Raw genomic sequence first — 24,400 nt, forward strand, 5'->3', positions numbered from 1 at the left:
GCATCTACTTGTGAAGTATGAATAGGAGTTGGTCCCTAAAGAGTCTAAGGTGGTCTTGTGCCTTTCCTTTAACCAGAATGATGATGGAAAATGGATATTGGAGTCATTGGATTATGTTTTCTATTGTTAGAGCATGTTTACCTTATTATTTCTCCGTTTTAGGCTCTCCGTTCATCTCTTTTAGCCGGGTTCAGTCCCCGCTTGTATCATCTCTTTCGTCAGTTTAAGTCTTGGTTGTTTGATTATGTTCTGGTTGATCCAATTCAAGTAATGACAAAGAGGTCCTATATTATATTTCCCTTTAACCCGATACATGTTCTAAGTTGATGAGTCTATTGTAAAAATCTTTTACCCTATTAGAGTTCCGACGAAGAGGTCCTATCTTATATTTCCCTTGGATCCGATTCAAGTTCTAACTGGGAGATTTAATTTTGACATACCTTTTGATCTGATTCAAGTTCTAACAGGGTGATTTTGTTTTAATATTTGGTTCATTTTCCTCAATTCTAATCTGGGAGAGGTTGTGGAAGTTCTTGTAATATCCTCAAGTTCTCTTATTAGTTTCTAGCTATTATGTGTACCTTACGGGTTATGGGAGTGTGTTTAGGTTTTACTTAAAATTGTGCACTAGTGTACCTTCTGGGCTTATTGGCGTCTAGTTAAGTTTAACTAGTTGTACTTACTTCTTATCTATTCTTAGTACACTGTTGTGCATTCCTTTTCATTTCCCATTGTTTGACCTCTTCGTATTTAATTTTTGCTATTTTGTATTTCCTTTATTGCTATTACTCAGTCGGCCTATGATGCCTACCAAGTACATATTGTTTGGGGTACTCATACTACACTCTGCATCTATTTTGTGATGCAAGTGTGAGCACAAGTCACCAATATTGATATCGAGATTACAGTTGCCAGATCAGAAGGCAAGGGTAGGAACATGACGTTCCATAATTTACTTGTATTCATTTGTATCTTGCTGGCTAATCTTCTGATTTTTGGGACAAGTCTTTTTATTTTGGGTCCTTTTTTTGGGGATTTCTACACTTTTGTTTAACATTTCTATAGTTGTGACTTCTAGATCTGGGAGGGATTCTCTTATTGTATATATATTTTGGCTTTCTTCCGCTTTATCTTCTGTTTCTATATTTAAATTTTTTGATCTCGCTTTGTTTCTATCCTTCTACTTATTACTTCTCGTTCTAGGTTACAGGTTACCTTACCTACTGGTGGGTTATAATAGGTGCCATCATAATTCGATAAATCAAGTCGTGATAAAACATTTCTTTAAAAGATTTAAATTTATCTTCTTCTTTTTTCGATTATGTGTACACATATTATTTTGATTAGGTTTTCTTTTTAAAATTATGGAATATTGATTAACCTCAAAACTAGTTTAGGAAAAGTTTGTCACACCCCGATGCTACCCCTTGGCGTAAACACGGGACCTAAGATCACGAGTGACCCCAAGCTAACCTTGTACTGGCATATCATACGAATACTTAAAGATTTACTGAAATGAGAAATATTGTGTGGAAGCTAAAATTCATAATTAAACTGAAGTGATGGGAAATACCCAAATACTGTCTGAATATATAAACTATGAGTTTAATAATAACTGAAAGATCAAACTCCAAGCAAAAACTAAATTTAATTATGTTTGAAATCAGCCTCTAACTGACTAGAGATGCTGGGACATGCCCCCAACTAACTCTAGCAAAATTGAAACTAAAAAGACTGAAAATGAAAGAAAACATGTCTATCGTCCTTGAAGAATGAGGACTCACCACTGATACTGCTGAACTTGAGATTGGGAACCGATCTATAGTGATCTGAATGCTGAGGACCCAAACCTACATCACGAGAAGATGTAGCACAGAATATGCGTCAGTACTTGAAAGGTACTGAGCATACAGGATAGGAAAAAGCTGAACAACATATACATAACTGAAATAAAGCATGTTAAGCAATGATATAAGATGAATAGGATGACTATACGGAACATGAACTAAACTGAATGCAATGACTAGGTACATAAAATTCTTAAACTGAATACTGAGATATAACTGGTAACATTGTCAAAGCACTAGAATCTGACTGTGGGAGCTATTAATAATTGACATAAAACCACGTGAGCTAAACGTCGAGTCTGATGTATACACCCATCGAGATGACCCAATATACCTTGCTAGGGGTATAAATGCATGATGGCGTGATCACTAAATATGATGCCCACAGAGGGAACTTAACCTACGGGGGCACGTAGTTCTGGGACTATATATGAGGGTGACTAACCCTAGTCCACTCGGTATTAAGCCTACTTCAAACTAGCATGTATACAATACAACATTACTGAATATAAATTGGATAGCACAAGATTCTAACATGCTAATTGATAATGCAACATTAAGTACTAATAATGAAACATTTGTAGACTGGTGGATGTATATCTGTATAAATTGATCTAGCAAGTGTGATTCATGAACTAAACGAATCTACGCAACTAGGGTACTTAATTTCATGCAGGAATTAAGCAACATAGTTATGAAAACGTAATATTCTGATTAGGATTAATCTAACAGCTAAATCAAACTAATAATCTGAAGTTCTAGAAATTCTAAGTCTAAGCCTAATGAAGGGAATCAAGAATTTGACTAAATTTTAGGGACCTAATGGGTGAAAGGAACCCACTAGTGAAATTCTATATACTAGGTGACGAATTCCACGGAGAAATCTTTTGATTTCGGGGATGGAACTGAGGGTAACTTGTTGTGTTCTTGGAGAGGGTTGGTCGAATCTTTCTAATCCTTTTCATTCAAATTGGATGAATTTTGGAGAATGAATTGACTAGGGTAAGTTCTGATTAGTTTACTCAACTAAAATTGACCAAAATGACGTAGTTTAGGTGTTTAACGCATAGGGAAAAGACCAAAATGACCCTGGCCTAAAAGTTGTCGATGCCAACCGACGGCCTGTCCTATCAGTCCATCAATCGAATTTAGATGAGGGATTCTAGGGGTCTTGATCCATGGACCAGGACCATGGCCCGTGGTCTGACCTACGGTCCGTAGGTCCGGCCATGGGTCGACCCTTAGAAGATTTTTTTCTGGGTTTCTGGGGAGGGGTTGTAGGTGGCCAACCACAGACCCTACCTACGGTCCATGGTCCAACCTACGGTCCGTAGGTGGCACCTGCAACTTCCAAAATTTAGTATTTTTGGTTTTCTAGAATACGGGGTGCTACAAAGATTTAACTGAGGGTCATGTAATTGGTTGGTGCGTATCATATAATAATAAAAATACAATCAAGTAGGATTTAATTGTTAAAATATTTGATAGTAGTATAAAATGTCTTCTAAATGTAATTTCTTCCAAAATTGGAAAAAATAATGATGTAATACTATGATAAAACATATTTGCTATAAACTTATGATGATGTTTTGTGGATACTACTTATTCGAATTTAAACAACACTAATTCTTTTCCTTATAAGAAAAGATTGACTCAAAAAGTTTTGCTAGTATAAGACCGGATCCAAAAGCAACATATAATTCAAGAAGATACACCCTCATTAAAATTTATTCCAAAATAGTTATTGTGGCAATAAAAAAATTCTCTAATTCAAACTACTCAAAAAAATTCATATATATTTAAGGGTCAATCTTAGGCAAAGACAAGAACAAGAAGAAGAACAATTATGGAATATTGATTAACCTCAAAACTAAATTAGAAAAAAAATTCACAGAGGGTCATGTAATAGGTTGGTTCATATCATATATTAATAGAAAGACAATTTAGTAGGATTTAATTTTTAAAATGTTTTTAAGTAGCATAAAATTTCTTCTAAATGTAATATCTTCCAAAATTGGAAAAAATAATATTGTAATAATATAAGAAACATATTTTCTATAAACTTATTACCATGTTTTGTGGATACTACTTATTCAAATTTTAAAACTACTAATGCTTTTCCATATAAGAAAAGATTGACTCAAAATGTTTGGCTAGTATAAGACTGGATCCAAAAACTACTTATAATTCAAGATGATACACTCTCATTTAAGTTTATTCCAAAATAGTTATTGTTGACAGTAAAAAATTCTCTAATTAAAACTACTCAAAAAAATTTAGAATTTAAAATTTTCATATATATATATAAGGGTCAATCTTAGGCAAAGACAAGAACAAGAATAACAACAACAAAGTTATTCTTGAACAAACACATATATCCTCATATTCCTCCTCTTTAGCAATGCCTAGAAACAAAGTTATATTTGCTTTGATTGAAAATAAAACTCATAGAAAAGTCTATTACAAGAAAAGACACAAGAACTCATGAGTCTTTGTGACATTGAAATGGCTGCCATTATCTATAGTCCTTATAGTGATGAACCTAAGGTATTTCCCAATCATGGTGCTGCAGTCAACACCTTTCAAAAATTTAAAGAATTGGCAACATTGGATAGATAAAAAAAATATGGTGACAAGAGATGAATTCACCAAGGAAAGAATCAAGAAGTTGGAGAAAAACCTACTAAAGGTAAGAAAGGAAAATAGGGTAAAGGAAAGTACAAATGAGATGCATGAAGTGTTGAATGGAAAAACAATATTTATTGACATGAATCATTGCTATTTCAACGATCCAAGTTACGTGATCAAGAAGAACCTTGAACTGGTACGTGAAGCAATGAAAAAGAATGTTAGTGATGAGGGGTCTACATCCAATGTCCCTCAATCCATTCCTTCAACAACAATGAATTTTATGATGGCTTCATCAATTATAGATCCTCCACTGTATGCTCCAGTGCCTTCTCCAATGAAACCACAGATGGACCATTCAGAAAATATCCCCCAATGGGTACATTAATTCAAATGAATAACTCCCAGAACTACTCGAGTGAAATTGCAGAAAGTCCTTCATTGATTGAGTTACTAAATTGGAATAATGATGATGTCGTGACTTTGCTGGATGACCTATCACTAAACAATATTAATGATCAAGATCCAAAATCTACCAATAATATACAAAGTGTTTGGACTAATGTGTTTCGCTTATTATTATTATTAGTATTATTGTTTTATATGTTCATGTGCCTCATGGACAATTTATGTCTTTAACGTTTTGCATGTCTAAGTATAGGATTCTCCACATCACTTTTTCTTTGTCCTTATATTAATGGTTTGTATGTCGTGTTTGATGAGTTATTTTTCAAAGTTTGTTATTTCACTCACTTATTAAATATATGAACAATTTACATGTTTACTAGTTTGTGATTTATTTATTCATTTGCGCTTTTATTTCTTGTGATTATTCAAATCTTGTTGTTGGTACTGTTTCCAAAAAAAAACATCTTGCGTTTCAAAATTTAAAGAAATTGATTCATGTGTTAAATATATTTTCATTCTAAGTTTTTTTTGGGTGAAACAATAACACATCTAAAATTGAATAGGAATTTAAACATTAAAGAAAATTATCAAGAAGACCTATAAAATATCCATTTTGAAATAATAAGGTGAAGTAAGAGATTCATTAACTATTTGGCTTTATTAAGTTTAAAAAAGTCATGTCTTCTAGTTTAATTTAACTGTTTATAATTAATTTTTGTAATCCAAAAATTGAAAATTGTATCATCACATTTATTAATTGGTTTAATTTTTCACATAAAAATAAATAAAATATTGGGCTGTGGAAGGGGAATTGGGGGAGGGGATTATGATGTGGAGAATCAACCCTCACAAAAAATGAGAGAATCTAGGTAGAGATTATAACTATGATATTCTAGACTAAAATATATTATATAAAATGTTTTCTCTATCGAAACACAACCATGTAAGTTAATAGTTTAATTTGATCTTTACTCATTTGTTCGTAAAATTAGAAATGTAGAAATATGAAAAATTATTAAGATAATACAACAACTAAACAAATATTATGAATTTCTACTCTAAATTTAAGAATAACCAAATAACAATAGTGTGGGATATTACTTGTCCCTACCCAATTTCTCGAGTCATGATGACACCTAGTATAACCCCCTGTAGATAAGCCAACCCGTACCCAGAATGACAAGTAATGAGTATAACAGTAGAACTAAACAGAAATAACACTAGCATTAAGAATAAGACATACACCGAAGAAAACCAAAAACTATATTTATAAGAAACCCCCCAGAGATTAGAAATCATGAGTACAAAGGTATCTTATATGAAAACACAAGTCCCAAAAGTGGAACACAACAAGATCTCTCAAAGTAAAAATAATAGCTTAACAGATATACACAAAAAGACAAATTGATCCAAGAGGCCAAGTGCTCATCTTCGTCTCTGATACCCAATGTTGTAAAAGATAACACAAACCATCACCGTTGGTAGCTGGTACTTGGACCTGCATCACGGAAACTATGCAAAGTATAGCATGAGTATTAAAACAAAGGTACTCACTAGGCATTGTCGACCGACTGAGAAAGAGAGCTTCAAACACTATGAAAAGATAGAATCTAGACACAAACAGAGGTCAAAGAGAATATAAAGGAAAGCATACGAGCATACCTAAGTACTGCTAAACTAAACTTAACTTGACCTCCATAACACCATATGGTACACTCTTGTGCATGTTTATGCAAAACCTGAACGGATTCGTATAATCCTGAAAGGTACGCAAAATAACAAAGTCCACTAAGAGAAGAGTACCACAAACCTAAAGTTGGGCTCCAAGCCTAAATAACCATCGTATCCAGTCAATTCCCACCCCAGCTTGTAGGAGTAACAATCAATATAGGCCACCTAGCCAACAAGTCCTCTCCTAGGGGCGTAAGTTGCCCAACTAGAAAGAGGATTTGTTCGGAACCATGTACATACAAATGAGATATCCAAACCAATTAAAAATGACATTTTGGACTTAATGGAGCATACAAAATTTCCATACAAGGTCGTCTTGACAGAATATGGGTCCCATACCGAACCTAATAGCTCGAAGGCCTTGAGAACCAAACAACGGGTCGTTCTACACCAAACACAACCTTCCGGAGCTAACTGAGCTGGAACAATTCTCATTTGAGCTCGCCAACTCCGAATTTTGACAAAAGTCAAACTTAGGTCTTAACGTGGAAGTTAATATGTCTAATCGCACACACTCGTATTGAAAGACTCGTGAGTCATGGAGACAACGTTACTAGCATAATTTTACCATTATAAAGTTGATGAAATTATTAGAATTGGATTATATGGTCATTTCTGAAACTCTTTATCAAAACAGACTGTAAAATTTCAAAAGTTCCAAGACACTAAAACTTACATATAAATTAATGAAATGAGCAAGTGGCCGAATTGTTAGTTCTAGCAAGTCATAAAATGACCTGGGATCGCTTTATGAATGTTTTAAATGATGAATAAGTGACAAAAATACAAAATGACCAGGGGTTCATTACAACATATACTACTAAAAAGGACTTTCATCTGCGAAAGTAAAAGTCAAGAAGTACTTGAAGGCTTAAACAAGCCAGGAAAGTGATCTCGGATATCAATATCGATCTCCCAGGTAGACTCCTCAACCTGACGATGCCTACAGTAGACCTTATCCATAATAAAGGGTCTTGAAAGTAACCACCACACATCTTTTACAAGAATATCAACTGGCTCCTCCAAGAAGGTAAAAAAGTCATCAAACTCTACTTCATCATACTGAAGCACATGAGACTCATTATGAACATACCGGTGCCACCATAAAACATGAAAGATTGGGTGGATAGTTGGGAATATTTGAGGTAGAGACAACTGGTACGCAACCTCACCAACTGTCTAGATGATCTCAAAAGGCTCAATATACCTAGGGCTAAGCTTTCCCCGCCTCCCAAATCTCATCACAACATTCATGGGTAATACATCGAAAAGGAATGTATCACCAACTGAGAACATCAAAGGCCTACGATTAGCATTACTTATGTGCCTACTCTAAGCTGTCTAAAGCTTGTCTTGAATCACCCTCAGCTGGTCCAATGCCTTCAAAATTAATTCCATACCATGCGGGCAAGGTTATGTATACTTAAGCTAACAAACCAAAGAGTGATAATGCCTACAATATATATATATATAACACCTCAGAAATTGGAAAGCCAAAGTTGTAAAAGAAATGTCTCATTTTGAGCTACTCGTTCTGTCCTACCACACCAATCTATGGTTTGTAAGTTTTTATGGGTCGTAGATGGAACTGGAAGGTCTGAGGTTGAGTATTTTGAAATCTCATGTTTTTGATATTTGACATACGAGTATCCAGGACAAGTCGTATGAAGTTTGACTGGTCGTAGGATGGTTCTGTAGAAAGATTCTAGACTTAGTAGAATTGTAAAGCCTCGAGGCTACCCCTTGGGCATAATCACGGGACCTAGGATCATGAATGACCCAAGCTAACCCTGAGCTGGCATATTGTAAGCAAACTGAATATCTCTATGAAAAGATGAACTAATGCAGAAGCTAAACAAGAGATAAATCAATGATGGGGAATACCAAAAACTCTCTAGATATATATATACATATATAATTCCAAGAGTTTAGTGATACTGAACAATTACTCAAAAACTAACGCTGAATCTAAACTATGTCTGAAAAAGCCTATAACTGACTAGAGTTGCTTGGACATGTCCCCAGCTAACCCTAGCAAAACTAAAACTGAAATTAAAGAATAAATTTGAAAACATGTCTATTGTCTTCGAAGTATGAGGATTCACAACTATAGCTGTTGAATGTGGATCAGGAACCGATCTACGCGTGATCTGAATGCTGAGGACCTGAACCTACATCATGAAAGGATGTAGCGTAGAGTATGTGTGCGTACTTGGAAGGTACTGAGCATGCAGGATAAAATAAAAGCTAAACATACATATAAGCTGAACAAAGCATAACTGAGCAATGATATAATCTCAACACAATGGAAATACAGATACATACTGAAAATAACTAAACTGAATGCAATGACAAAGTACTTAACATGTTGATCCTGAATACTGAAGAATAACTGAAAACTTGGTCAAATGCACTAGAGTCTGACTGTGGGAGCTAATATTAACTAACATAACCCCACGTGTGCTAACCATGGTGTCCGATGTATACACCCCATCCAAGGGCCCGATATACCTTACTAGGGGTATAAAGGCATGACTGGCTTGATTACTAATACTAATGGCCACAAAGGGGACTAAACCTATAGGGGCACGTAGTTTTGGGACTATGAGGGTGTGCTGAACTCCTAGTCCACTCGGTGTTAAGCCTACTCCCAATTGAATATGTATATGATAGACTATGACTGAAATATCTAAATACTGAATAGCTCAAAATACTGAAATGAAAATCTGAGAATGTAACAATTATATACTAATAATGTGACATTCGAAAACTGAAGCATGTATATCTGTTTAACTGACCTACCATGTGTAATTCATGAACTAAGAGAATCTACCCAACTAGAGTTTTGAGTTTCATGCAAAGAACTAAGCAACGATTCCACAAAAAACATGATAATCTAAATAGGAATACTCTAACAGCTAAATCGCAACTAATATATAAGGTTTTAGAAACCCTAGGTCTAAACAAAACATGGAGAACCAAGAATCTGACTGAAATATAGGGACCTAGTAGATGAAAGGAATTAACCAGTGAAATCCTACATACCTGGTGACGAATTTCACTGAGAAATCTTTTGATTTCGAGATTGGAACTGAAGAAAATCTTTTGCGTTCTTAGAGGGGTCGAGTCGCCTCTTTTCTTCTCTTTTGTTCTAAGATTGGTGAATTCTAGAGAATAATGGTTTAGGGTAAATTTTGACTAAGTTACTAGACTTAAACTGAGTAAAACGACGTAGTTTCGGCATCCAACGACGTAGTTTAAGTGCCTAACCCATAAGGGAAATGACCAAAATGACCCTAACTTAATTTTGATGAAGCCCATCCACGGAGGGACCTACAGTTCGTCGTTTGACCTATCAACCGTCATTTGGGTTCGTCGTTCATGATCTGCCCGATAGGGTCTCACGGTTTTAACAAATATGCTGAAATGCAAGAACAACTGAAGGAACATGATAGTAAGAATGAATTTATGCACGAGTAAACTGAGAGACTGGAGAGGAAACTATCATCTCAAGCTGAAACAGAATAGGAAGGAAAGAGATGAGGATAGTTGGCCTTCATGGCTGCTTCTGCTTCTGAAGTTTGTGAAATCTCCTCACCTCCTTCATAAGTGATACTTTCACGAAAACCCAATCATCTATCTCAAACTCTAAGTTCCTTCTCCTTACATCTACATAGGACTTTTGTATTAAGTCTATTTATGATGAGCTTAAGTTTTTCCCATAGCTTCATAAATCGAGTCTGGTCTAATCAAGGCTGATTCACCTACTTATCCACCTTAGAAACACATAAGCGACCATCTCCCCCCTGGGAGAAAACCTCTACTTTCTGTTGATGAACTGCACCTTCCATATGGAATAATATAGGATCACTGTCTTATTTTTCCTCAACCTCCGCTACCAATAAAGGTTCTGATCTATTCTGGACTATCACACCACAATATGATGTTTCCATACGACTAACTCCTAAGAGAGCAAGCCGATGAACATCTTTTGCTAATTCCTTCCTTTTTTTCCTCAACATGTGCTACACTACCCGTTAGAGATCATCTTTCTTGATTTAAGGCAAGAGATATATCGACCTATAGGCACTGAGCTACTACCCTCCTATTGCGAGACTAGCTAGTTTGGAAACTAAAACCGAACGATTCTAGTTCTACAATCTATTGAGGCATGATTTGAAACACATAACATCGAATTAGAAACGAGTAGTTGGATCATATATTACGCACGATAAAAGTAGAAAATAAAGTGAAGTCTTCCTAAAACACTTCACAACCTCTCTCTCAAGAATTTGACTAAATTCTAGGGACCTAGTGGATGAAAGGAATCCACCAGTGAAATCTCACATACCTGGTGATGAATTTAATGGAAAAATCTTTCGATTTCGGAACTGGAACTGAAGAAAATTTGTTGCGTTCTTGAAGAGGTTGGGTCACTCTTTTTCTCTTCTATTGTTTTAAGCTTTGTGAATTCTAGAGAATAATGGTTTAGGGTAAGTTCTGACTAAGTTACTAGGCTTAAAATGAGTAAAACGACGTAGTTTAGGTATCAAATGACGTAATTTAAGTGCCCAACGCATAGAGGAAAGGTCTAAAATGACCCTAACTTAATTTTGACGAATCCCATCCACTGAGGGACCTACGGTCCATCGTTTGACCTACCGATCATCGGTTGAGTTCGTCGTTCATGATCTGCCCGACATGGCTTTACTAAAATGAGCATAACTTTTTACTCAAAGATGGGATTTTTGCAAACTCAGTGGCGTTGGAAAAAGGATTCAATTATCTTTCATTTGATAGGTCATGGGTCACCGAAATCCTTGTCTGCTAAGAGTTATGACCATTTGAAGTTGACCTAACAACAATTTCCCTTTAGCTGTCTGCTAACCCTCACCTACGGTCCGTAGGTCCAACAACGGACTGTACTGACTTACCGTGCGTGGGATCAGAGACTATAGAAATTTGGGCCATAACGACGGAACCCCACCTACGGTCCGTGGTCCCACTTGTGGTCCGCGGGTGGTTATGTTGGTACTGGTACCAGATTTTCTGAAAACTAGGATTTTCTTCGTTTTGAGACCCGAGGTTTTACAAGAATTTTGTGCTAAAAATTGAGAGCTATTGAATGAGTCTATGGATTGTACAAAATTTCATGACTCGTAGAAAGATCACATTGGAAGTACGTGATTTGGGTTTCTAAAGTTGGTTCAATGGTTGACCAATGCATGTAAGAAAGTTCAGCGGAACGTAGGTCCAAACCATAGAAATCATGTATCAGTTACTTCTCAAGGATTTTTGGGTAGTTTCCTATTCATTAAATGTCTATATTATGTCGTTTTACCTCTATTTTTATGTCATATAACTACCCTTGTACCTTAAAATTTCACCCATCTTTCTCATTGATATACCGTGAGTTTACGATATTTCTAATACATTTCACTTACAAGTTGTGTGTTTCTAGGGCCTTTTTGTATTGGTTTTTATGTGTTTTTATCATATTTTGCAGGAAAGATGTTCAGGCGCGGAAGTAAAGAGACAACTAAGAGAAATGCAGAAAAAGGGCATCTACGGATTGTATGTCCATTGATGCTCCGTATATGGTGGTCGTAGATCAGCAGGCAAGGCATGTAAGGCAAATCAGGGAAATCTGACCAAGTGTGGAACCACGGAGACCATTGACGGTCCGTAGATTGACCGTACTGTTGATCCGTAGTTTAATATTGCGAGGGTTCCAGTACCTGATTTTTGAAGATTCTAAGTATGGAGCCACGGAGAGGGATTGACGGACCGTAGATCGATCTACGGTCCATCCTGCAGTTTCGTCGTTTGCTTCAGAGAAGCTGGTTTTTGGAAACTGAAATATTTTCTAAGTCCTAGCTGACGGAAGGGACTCACGGACCGTAGATCCAATGACGGTCCGTGAGTCAGTCTCGTTGAATGAAGACGCGTTCCTGAATAAACTTTCCTTATTTTGTTTCCCTTTTAATTTAGGACTTGTTTTCTATAAATAGGGTATGTAAACCTCGTTTTTGGGGGTTGGAGATTATTACTTTTGTTCTAGTTCTTGACTTGGGAGATTAACTTGCAACTTTAGCAATTCTTAATTTCCTAAGTTCGTTTTGAAAATTTTGGTGTTGCAATTCAAGTTGAATTTCTGGGTTTATTATTCTTCTTACGTAAGTTCATAATTCTTTCACCTAAAACAATGAATTGTGTTCATATGATTATGGTTAACTAAACCCCACAACTATGGTTGCGGGAACCATGAGCGATTAACAAAGTATGAATAGTAAATAAGCAATTCTTGAATAGTGTTTTTGCATACATTGATAATTCTTTCATTTGGAAGTCTTTTTAACGAGTGCACGCGTTAGAACTCGCCTTGTTGCTACTTGCCGGACCAAGGAGGTAATCAACAAGAAAAGAATTATCAACATAGATTTAGTGTGATACTATCTAATAGGCTAGTGTCGATTGGTGCGAAGTAATAACTAAGCCAAACATCGATTATGATTGCTATTATGAGGTGAAGGTAAGGGTTAGTAAATTATATACATGTAGCTGGACTAAGGTGCGGAGTGAAATTCTCTAGATGTCGGACCAAGGATTTAGAGATACCTAACTTAGCACTTTGCATGTAGTACACTAGGAAAGGATTGCTATTACTAGGATTACTGCGTTATGAGCTTGTGGGGAACATGTATACCCTAGTTATTTCTCTCATCTTGATAACAACCAAAATTGACTTTCGATTACTGATTACTTATTGAATTCTTACAATTTGTTTCATAAAAAACCCCCTTTAATTACTTGTTTCTGGAAGTAATTTGACTAATTGAATATAATTGTTGGTTAAAGTAAAGTCTAAACCATTTCCTCGTGGGATCGACCCCCAACCCTACAAGTTGGGTTCTTTACTTGATAACGATCGCTTATGCTTCTTTAGGGAAGTGTAATTTGAGCGTATCAAATTTTGGCGCCGCTGCCGGGGAATTTTGGCTTTTAGATTTATTTTAACTACATTATTGAAAGTTAGTCAAGTATTTCCTAATTTTACTTTTTGTTTTTGTTTTTTTGTCTTTCAGGTTCTAACTCTAGTGTATGACAAGTACACAGAGCCAGGGTGAACCACTTACTCCTTACGACCCCGAGTTGAACCAAACTTTGCGAAGAATGAACAATCAATGAGTTCAAGTTAATCCTATCGGAGGTAACCTAGGTGATGAAGTTGAGTTGCACCCCCGAGGGTGGTTAGGGGAGACAACCAGGTTCTAGCTGAAAATCAATTGGGAGATGCAGTGAGGGTGCATGGCCAACCAGGCCCTCGACTGCATGAGAACTATAGGGGCAACGTAAACATTGCTGACTCAGATGGACCTCTTGTCCTACCCCCTTTGCCTTCGGGGCACACATTTTTGTGTGCCCAGTAGCTTGATTCAGAAGCTTACAACAAGGGGCTTATTCTCGGGTTCGCCATAGGAAGACCCACATGGTCACATAGCTAAGCTAAGGGCGGTTTGCAAGAGATGTGTGGGTCGACCAGACTTGGATATAGTTGTCATCGGGTTGCGAGTGTTCCCTCTATCACTAACAGGCGATGCTGCTGTATGGTTCACTGAGCTTCCTTATAACTTAATATATACATGGGACCAACTGACAGATGTGTTCTTAGCAAGATATTATCTAGTGTCCAAGAAGTTCAATCAGAAAGATAGGGTCAATAATTTTGTAGCATTACCTGGAGAGTCTGTGAGTAGCTCTTGGGACAGATTCACTGCATTTGTAAGAGGTGTTCCGAATCACTATATTGATGATGAGTCGCTGAAGGAATATATTTATCGAGGTCACGATGACAACAATAAATCAGTGCTTGATATTATTGCTGGAGGATCATATGGTGAGTCCACATATGCACAAATTGCAGAAAAATTGGAGAAGATCTCTCGCAACAATAAAGTATGGAGCACTAGGAGGTCGGATACTGGGAGAAACACATTTGCCGATCTTACTATAAACAACCAGTCTGCAGAGGAGATTCGTGAGGAGATGGCTCAGATGAGGACTGAGTTGGGGTTGGTATTGAAGCATCTGAGCGGAGGTGCAAGGAAGGTAAATGCTGTGAATTACTTGACTAGAACACCACCACCAGTTGAAGAGTGTTACTATGAAGAGGATGCTTATGTGGTGAATGATCAGACGAGGGGTTTCTGACCAAACGCCCAAGGATCCAACACGGAAAATTGGCGCCAAGGTCAAGGAAACCAAGGTCGGAACTATGACAACTACAATCAAGAGGGTCAATATGTCTGGGATGGGAACTTCAATCGAGACAACAACTACAATCGGAACAACTATGGCAACAGAAATGATCGGGTTGGACCCTATGTTCCCTCTCAAAATTGGGAATCTGGTACTAGGGAAGCTGGAGGCAATATGGCACGTATTGAAGATATGATGCATAACATGATGAGAAGGTTTGATGTAACTGATGAGAATGTGAAGGAGATAAGAAATGACTTGTCTGGTATTGGTCAAAAGGTTGATGCCCATGCAGTGTCAATAAAGCATTTAGAGCAGCAAATGACTAAGTTGTCTACTACAGTGAACCCAAATCAACCTGGCACTCTTCCTAGCAACACCATCCAAAATCCAAAGAATGATGGCCATTGTATGGCAGTTACCACTCGAGGGGGTAAGCAAACCATAGATCCACATATGCCGTCTGTGGTGGATGTTGAGATTAGAAAAGAAGATGATGTGGTAGAGGTTAGGGAAGAGTTTGATAATGCGACAGAGAAAGAAACGGAGATATCGCAGAAAGTGGTCCCTATACCTAGACCTCCACCACCTTTTCCACAGAGGTTAGTGAACAAGACCGAAGATGGTAAATATCGCAGGTTTATTACTATGTTGAAGCAACTTTTCTATCAAAAGTTCCCTTGATAGAGGCTTTGGAGCAAATGTCTGGGTATGCGAAGTTTATGAAAGATATGGTGACAAAGAAAAGGTCTGTGGGTTTGAGATGATGATAGATTGCAGCATTGTAGCGCTATTGCTACAAGATCCCTTGTGTAGAAGAAGGAAGAACCTGGTGCTTTCACGATCCCATGTACTATAGGGTTGTTACACTTTGCTAAGGCATTGTGTGATCTTGGTGCTAGCATCAACCTCATGCCATTGTCTATTTATAAGAAGTTGGGTCTAGGGGATCTAAAGCTTACTATGATGCGACTACTTCTGGCTGATCGAACCGTGAAAAGGCCCATTGGTGTACTCCATGATGTGCTAGTAAAAGTGGAGTCGTTCATCTTTCCAGCGGATTTTGTGATTCTTGACTGTGATGTTGATTTTGATGTTCCAATCATCCTTGGGAGACCATTCCTTACCACAGTCGTGCATTAGTTGATATGTAGAAGGGACAGATGAGGTTCAGACTAAACAACGAAGAAACAACTTTCAATATTTGTAGGTCCATGAAGCAGAGTGGTGAGCTCCAAACGGTATCTGCTATAACTTATAGAGTTTAGAGTGGAACAAAAGTGCAAATTGAAGAGCGACTTGGTGTTGAGGCACTAGCAGCAGTTATGATGAATTTCGATAGTGATGGTATTGAAGAGTATGATGAGTTGGTAGCTGTATTAGATAGGTGTGAATATTGGTCAAAACAAAATAAGTATGAATTAGACATGAAGAATCGTGAGTCTCCACCAGTGAGACCATTTATTGTGGAAGCACCAAAATTGGAGCTTAAGGCTCTACGACCACATTTGAGGTATGTATTCTTGGGTAGAGATAACACTTTTCCGGTCATCATTGCGGCAGATCTAAATGTGAGACAAGTAGAGTACTTGGTGACTGTGTTAAAGAGGTTCAAGCGAGCTATTGGGTGGACTATTGTAGATATTATTGGGATTCCTTCTGGTATTTGTTCCCACAAAATCCAACTCATGCCAGATCACAAACCTAATATTGAGAACCAAAGAAGATTAAAAGAGGTAGTTAAAAAGGAGATCATCAAGTGGTTAGATCCTGAAGTTATCTATCCCATTGCAGATAGTAGTTGGGTATGCCCTGTTCAATGTGTGCCCAAGAAAGATGGGATTACTGTGGTTCCTAATGAGAGAAATGAACTTGTTCCGATGCGGCCCGTGACTGGATGAAGAGTCTGCATGACTACCGGAAGCTAAATGCTTGGACAAAAAAGGACTATTTCCCTATGCCATTAATGGATCAGGTGTTAGATAGACTTGCTGGGAAGGGTTGATATTATTTTCTTGATGGTTATTCGGGCTACAATCAGATTTCTATAGTTCCGGAGGACCAAGAGAAGACCACCTTCACTTGCCCTTATGGGACTTTCGCCTTCAAACGGATGCCCTTTGGGTTGTGCAATGCTCCAGCGACCTTCCAGCGTTGTATGATTTCAATATTCTCTGATATGGTGGAGGACACTATTGAGATATTTATGGATGATTTCTCTGTGGTAGGTGACTCTTTTGATCGATGTCTGAATCATTTGTTGAGTTACTGAAAAGATGTGAAAATTGCAATCTGGTGCTGAATTGGGAGAAGTGCCACTTTATGGTGAAGGAAGGGATAGTTCTAGGACATCGAATTTCTGAGAAGGGAATTGAGGTAGACAAAGTGAAAGTTGAGGTAATTGAAAGGCTTCCACCACCTATCTCTGTAAAGGTATTCGAAGTTTTCTTGGGTATTCAAGTTTCTGTAGGAGGCTCATCAAAGATTTCTCTAAAATTGCACATCTATTGTACAAACTACTCGGAAAGGAGTATAAGTTTGATTTTGATGATGCTTGTCTGAGAGCATTTGGAGAGTTGAAGGAGAAGTTGGTTACTGCACCTATCATTATTTCACCGGATTGGGGACAACCGTTTGAGGTAATGTACGATGCAATTGGAGTGGCTCTTGGTGTAGTATTGGGACAGAGTCGAGAGAAAATTCTCCATCCTATTTACTATGCTAGCAAAGCTCTAAATGTGGCCCAGAAGAATTATACTATGACTGAACAAGAGCTTCTTGCAGTGGTTTTTGCATTCAAAAAATTTCGATCCTACCTGCTTGGTACTTAGGTCATAGTGCATACTGACCATTCTGCATTGAGGTATTTGATGGCAAAGAAGGATGCAAAACCGAGGCTGATTAGATGGGTATTGTTGCTGCAAGAGTTTGCTTTTGTGGTAAAGGATAGAAAGGGGACTGAAAATCAAGTTGTCGATCACTTGTCCAGATTGGAGGAAGAGGCTATGCAAAAGCTTGGTGATGAGGTTGAAATTAATGATGTTTTTCCAGACGAACATATATTGGCTGCTTCTCATGATCTGATTCCTTGGTTTGCAGACTTTGCTAATTATTTGGCAAGCGATATAGTGCCCCCGAATTTGTTTTTCACCAAAGGAAAAAGTTTATGCATGATGTGAAGATATTCTTTTGGGATGAGCCTTACCTGTATCGTAGTTGTGCTGATGGAATTATTCGTCGCTGTATCCTCGAGATTGAGATGTTGAGTGTACTTGAAGCATGTCACTCATCGCCTGTTGGTGGGAACCACAGTGGTATTCGAACTGCACATAAGATTTTGCAGTATGGGTACTACTGGCCTACTATCCACCAAGATGCTCATGATTTCGCCAAGTCTTATGATCGTTGCCCAAGAGAAAGAGGGATTTCGAAGAGGCAAGAGCTTCCTATGAATCCTATATTGGTGATAGAGTTGTTTGATGTATGGGGCATTGATTTTATGGGTCCATTTGTGAGTTCACACGGGATGAAGTATATTCTTGTTGCGGTTGATTATGTATCGAAGTGGGTGGAAGCAGTTCCGCTCCCCAACAATGAAGGTAAAAGTGTCACAACATTCTTCAAAAAGAATATATTTTCCAGATTTTGTACACCGAGGGTGATTATCAGCGATGGAGGTTCCCACTTTTGTAATAAGTTGTTCAAAGCGCTACTTGAGAAATATGGTGTCTGCCACAATATAGCCACTCCTTACCATCCGTAGACTAGTGGGCAAGTTGAAGTGTCCAACAGAGAGATCAAACAGATTTTGGCAAAGCCTGTGAATGCTAATAGAACGGATTGGTCAAGGAAGCTTGATGATGCTCTGTGGGCGTATCACACTGCGTACAAGACTCCCATAGGTATGTATCCTTACCAACTCATATATGGTAAATCTTGCCATTTACTGGTAGAGCTAGCGCATAAGGCTTTGTGGGCGATGAAGAAGCTAAATTTGGATTGGGGCGCCGCATCTAATCAAAGAATGAATGACTTGAATATGCTTGATGAGTTTCGCCTAAAAGCTTATGAAAGTTCAGCCTTGTACAAAGAGAAGATGATCTTGTGCTTCTATTCAACTCTAGGTTGCGCTTGTTTCTGGGCAAACTCAAATCCAAATGGACCGGGCCATTTCTGCTCACAAAAGTGCTTCCCCATAGAGGGGTTGAGCTTGAGAACAGTGACGGAACAAGGTTCATGGTTAACGGGCAAAGGATCAAGATCTATTTGGGAAACGCAGAAAGTGTGCAAGAGGTTGTGGAGGCCTATCATCTTAATGAAGTCTGAGTAATCAGGAGGCTTGCGTCGTGCCGCGACGTTAAATCAAGCACTTCTTGGGGGGCAACCCAAGATGTACAATCTAGCCAATGATAGGCTTTTGTTTTCCATCTAGCAGTCTTTGTGTTTAGTTGATTCTCTGTATTAATTTAGATTAAGTGTTTTAGTTTTTTTTAGTGTTGGCTAGAATTAGCATAGGGTCCGTGTCTAAAATGTGTCCAGAAAAATGTAAAAAGAATAGCCTAATGGTTGCTACATGTGCAGGTACGCTATAAAAAAAATTCTGCAGAAAAATGGTCTGGTGCAGAGGTCTACGGACCCCATCGACGGTCCGTCGATCTATCCACGGACCGTCGATCTATCCACGGACCGTGGATGGTGTTTGTAGATCCCAGGTAAGCCCCTAAACTTTTCCAAGTATAAGAGTGATCTACGGACCGTAGATCGACCCACGGATCATAGACGGGGTCTCGTGGGTCCAAAACTCTAATTCTGTCCGACCCGACCCGGATCCCTTTATTTAAAATTCCCCTGATTTGAAATCATTTCCACTTCCCTTCATTCACTCTCCAACCGTTTCAAACACTTTAACTCACGTAAATCACTCCATAACTCCCCCATAAAATCATCCCTTCCATTCCCCCATAATTCCCACGATTCCTTTCCATTCCGAATACTACTCATTCCATATTACACAGAAGGGTCCGGTGTTTGGGTTGGTAAAGAAGAGGTGGTTCTTGGCCTTGAAAGCATCTGTCATCACACAATCACCCCATTCCCATTGTTGTAAGGTAATAGACTTTCTCTTAACTTTGAATTTCGATTCATTGATAGATTATAGAAAGTCAGGGATTGGGTGTTGACCTTGGGTAATTGTTAGATGAAATTGCATGATAAAATTGGAAGTTACAATACCCTTGGAACGATAGATAGTGATTGTATTGCCTTGTTGTATGTATAATAAGTCTAAATGTAAGTTTCGACTTAGGGTTCCAAAGTTTGTCTTAAGAACTTGTTAACATGATTAATCGGAATCCTGAGAATGACAAACTAGCATGAGTAAATGTTGAAATGCATGGTTAGACTAAGGTATTGTTCATAATGGTCTGAGATGTGGGATTGAAAAGTAAAGAAGGGCTGAAACCTGGCACATGCCACATCTACGATACCCCGTCTACGGACCATAGATTAGGTTCGTGGGTGGATGCACTTGAAAATTTCACAAAGTGTAAAACCACGGATGTGGACTACGGTCCGTAGATTGATATACGGACCGTCCTATACATCCGTGGTTTCCATCTGTGACCAATATTGTTGGTCCTCTGATCCACGGAAGGGTTCCACGGACCGTAGGTCCCCTCCGTGGATGACCACTGTTGCCACTGTCTAAATTTTTTTTTGGGTCTTTGTTACTGTTCATTTTTAGTTCTAAAATTTGTTCGAGTGTGTTTATAGTTAGTTTTGGCACTAATATCGCTTCCACAGGTACGATGGCACCCAAAAAGCTAGTCACCTACTCAAAATAGGGCAAGTCAAAATCAGTTGCTCCTACCTTCAGGTTAATTGATGAGGACACGGACACAGAAAAAGATCCAGCATATGTTCCTCCCAACACAAGCACTTCTCCCACTGCACCCCGAGCCACTAGAGGCACCCCCCGGAAGGTGATTCCCGACGTAGTAACTGTCTCCTAGTCTGATGAGGAGCACACACTGATCGGGTCACCAACTGGGGCTGCTTCCAGTTCAGCTACTGGGTCTACGTCTGGCTCCCGAGTTTGCCCATGCTTCGGGCTCTGAGTCTAGCCATGCTTTAGGCTCCGAGTCTGCCCATGCTTCGGGGTCCAATGCCAAGTCAGCCACAGGGTCCGGCCAGAATGAATAAGCAGCCTCGTCTGATGAGGCCACTAGCTCAGAGTCAGTACCAGTACCAAGGAATGAGGATCCTACTCCAGTGGACGGCGAGCCAAATAGATGGTGTGTTGAGGGCCAATAGCAAATCTATCCAGATGGCAAGATGAAAAATGACAAAGAGAAGATGGCCCGACTTATTACAGAAGAGTGCAGAGTTCTCACAGGGAGTTGCACATTGTCCCCGACATCCACCGGTTTTTTAACCTTCACAAGTGTGATTAGATGGCTTGAGCCCCATGGAATTATAGTGAGGAGATTGTACGGGAGTTCTACGCCTCCTATGCCGCCACTCTCCATGGTTCGATATCCAAGCAGTCAAAGTCCACCTATAACCCTCTCACTTCCACTATGGTCCGAGGTTGTCTGGTGGACATATCACATGCCACCACCAGTCGCTTTCTCTATGGTCCTACCACGGGTCACTCTTGGTCACTAAACACAGTGGAGTTTTATTACAGATGAGACATCGTGCGGAGCGGCGCTTTCCAGAGGAATGATGAGCATCGAGAGGCTGTTATACTGTGGTTAGCTAAATACATTGCTACAGATGGCGAGCGTGCGGAGTGGGTCGTCACACCACGGTTGGTTATCCGAAAGGCCACATTAAATTTTGTGTCCAAGTTCTTCTGGTTGTTGGTGCGTAACAGGGTGTCGCCTACAAAAGCTGACAACCAACTCACATGGGACAAAGCGGTCATGGTTGCAACATTGGTAGCAAGAGTGGAGATTTACTTTACCCGCATGCTGCTGGAAGAGATTCATGAAAGGGCATTCAAGACCTCCACTACTCACCCTTTTCTATGTTTGATTTTCCAATTGTGCAAGGACTCTAGAGTGTCGATCTGGCATTGTGATAGGTTAATCCACCCTACATAGACTTTGGATATAGGCCTCATTCTAAATGAGGCAAATGTGGCGGCACCTCGCAGAGAACCCCATGTTGAGGTACCTCTCTTGAGTGCAGATCTTGCAGACATGGTGGGGTTGGCACATGGCGGTGGCCCCAATATGCCAGATCACACCGATACTGTCCCAGCCTCCTCTTCCCAGGCTGCTAGTAGGGATCCTAGATCATCCCGGTCCACACCACCATTAGGATTTGTTGTTGTGTCGCTGACTAGAGTACAGAAATTAGAGGTTCAGATGGCTACACTCCTGTATCACATCCAGCCTTGGATGCAAAAATCGATAGCTGAGTCCAAGGCCATAATGGAATGAAGCATGGAGGGCATGATGGACCGAAAGATCCAGGCCATTAATAAGTTTCTCGATGCCTTTAAATTGAGAGTCCTTGAGCGACCAGCCCCGACCATAGATCTGTCCTCTTTTCAGTCCGAGTTAGCCAGTCTCCGGGCTGACGTTGATGCCATTCTTGCCACCCCTACAGTTGAGCCTCAGGCTGCACCTACTGCGTTGACTGATAATACGGTGTTGGATGCTTTATTCAGTGGGACCGCCGAGGAGGGGCCTGAGCCTATACATCCAAAAGTCACCGTTTGAGTCGCACTGAGGAGGAAAAAGCCCAAAAGAGACAACGTAGGCACGAGAATGAGGCTAGGAAGGCTTCGATTTTTTATGAAGAGTTTCCCAACAGAGGGTGCGTGAGAGTATTACAGGGGCATCGAGTTCTACCCCAATTGTAGAGGTCCCGCTTGTCGTGAGGGACGTTGTGAGCACCACTGATGGTGCAGTTGGAGTGATTGAGAACACTACTGAGGGTGCTATGATGGTTGATGTGGGCACTACTGAGGGTGACCCAAGTATGGTTCCAGCGGGATCCGGGAAATCAGACCCACCCGCTTGTTGATGATTCTTCAGCGCTATGCGCCACAGGTTTGCTTCACCCAATCCATTATCTTTTACTGTATTTGTAAGCATTGGGGACAATCACATCTATTTTGTTGGGGTGGGGTAAATGGATTGTGAGTGATAAGGTGAATTCGGAGTAACCCAACTCATAAATCCTCTCTTGGGGTTTTCTTGCTTGTGTTCTTTTTCTCCAATTGACTGTTTAATTTTTGTTGAACTGGCATGTGTTAGGATCGTATGTATAGAAGCATGAAAAAGAATTAAGCATAATGGCTTAATAAAAACAATTGACACCCGTTCAAATTTTGTTATGTGTGCTAGAATTTGTAGGCTAAGATAAGTGGAATGTGTTGGCTCTGAGTATGCCATGATAATGAATCAATTTTATGGCATGACTTAAGCTGAATCTTGAACTTGGTAATCTGATAATCTGATAATGAAACTATGTGCCAAGAGTGTGTGAGAATAGTTGATTGTTCAAGCAGTTTTTGTGCACAATTAGAACTTGCCCGGTTAGTCCTGCTAGGACAATTCACTCTAGAGGCTAGGAGGTGATCATAGGACCTTGTTCTGATAAGTCCACAAATTGCCTAAATTAAAGATCCAACCAAATGAAATAAATGCTCCCTTTGATCCAAATGCTTTGAGCCTAAAATTAGACCATTTCTTTCTAAATCCCGAACTCACCTTCCCATAATATACTATGTTGGCCCCGGTCCCTCCTTGGACATGTGCACCTCGACGTAGGCCAAAAGCCTAAGTTCAAGGTGGCTAATGTAAAAAGTAACTTCAATCTTGGCCCTGATCCGATATCGGGTATTGTGGACCTCAACCAATGGAAAATCCATAAGTTGTGGGTGGCTATGAAAGAGGAAACCGAAAGAAAAATGGGTATGAAAAGAGTTTGATGTTGAAAAAAAAAAGGAAAGAAAAGAGAGGAATGGATGTGACTTGTTGAAAGCTAAAGAAAAAGAATAAAACGCAAGAACGAGATAAAAGTGACAAATAAAAAGATCTACAAAGTCTAAAGTCACATCCATGGTTGAAGAAAATCAAGGGAAAGAAGGTAAAATGGTAGGCTGACAAAAATAGGGCAGAAAGAGGTTGTAAGCCTAGTGTAATGTCAAGGAGGGCAGAAAGTCACTAAGAAGTACCCAAATGTACCACACCTGACCCTGAGCCTACGTTACAAGACAAGAAAGTCCTATAGTGATCCTAGAGTCTAGTTTGGAGAGTCTAAGCAGTGAAATTAAGGGCAAGCCTATGGTACTGAGCACTAACTGTACTTGAAGTTATTTCTGAGTGTGAGTGTTGAATGAATACTTGTACTCAAAGTCATAGTCATTTTGTGAAAGAAAAGGGATTTCGTTTGAAGTAAGGGCACTAGTTGCATTGTCAAAAAGTTGGTATTTTGGTGATAGTAAGACAGTGTATGTTGTGTGTTGGTTGGTCGATCGTTGTCATGGTTTGATCCACATGAATTAGCTT

Source organism: Solanum tuberosum, unplaced genomic scaffold (assembly GCF_000226075.1).
Source record: "Solanum tuberosum cultivar DM 1-3 516 R44 unplaced genomic scaffold, SolTub_3.0 scf00005, whole genome shotgun sequence".
NCBI lineage: Eukaryota > Viridiplantae > Streptophyta > Magnoliopsida > Solanales > Solanaceae > Solanum > Solanum tuberosum.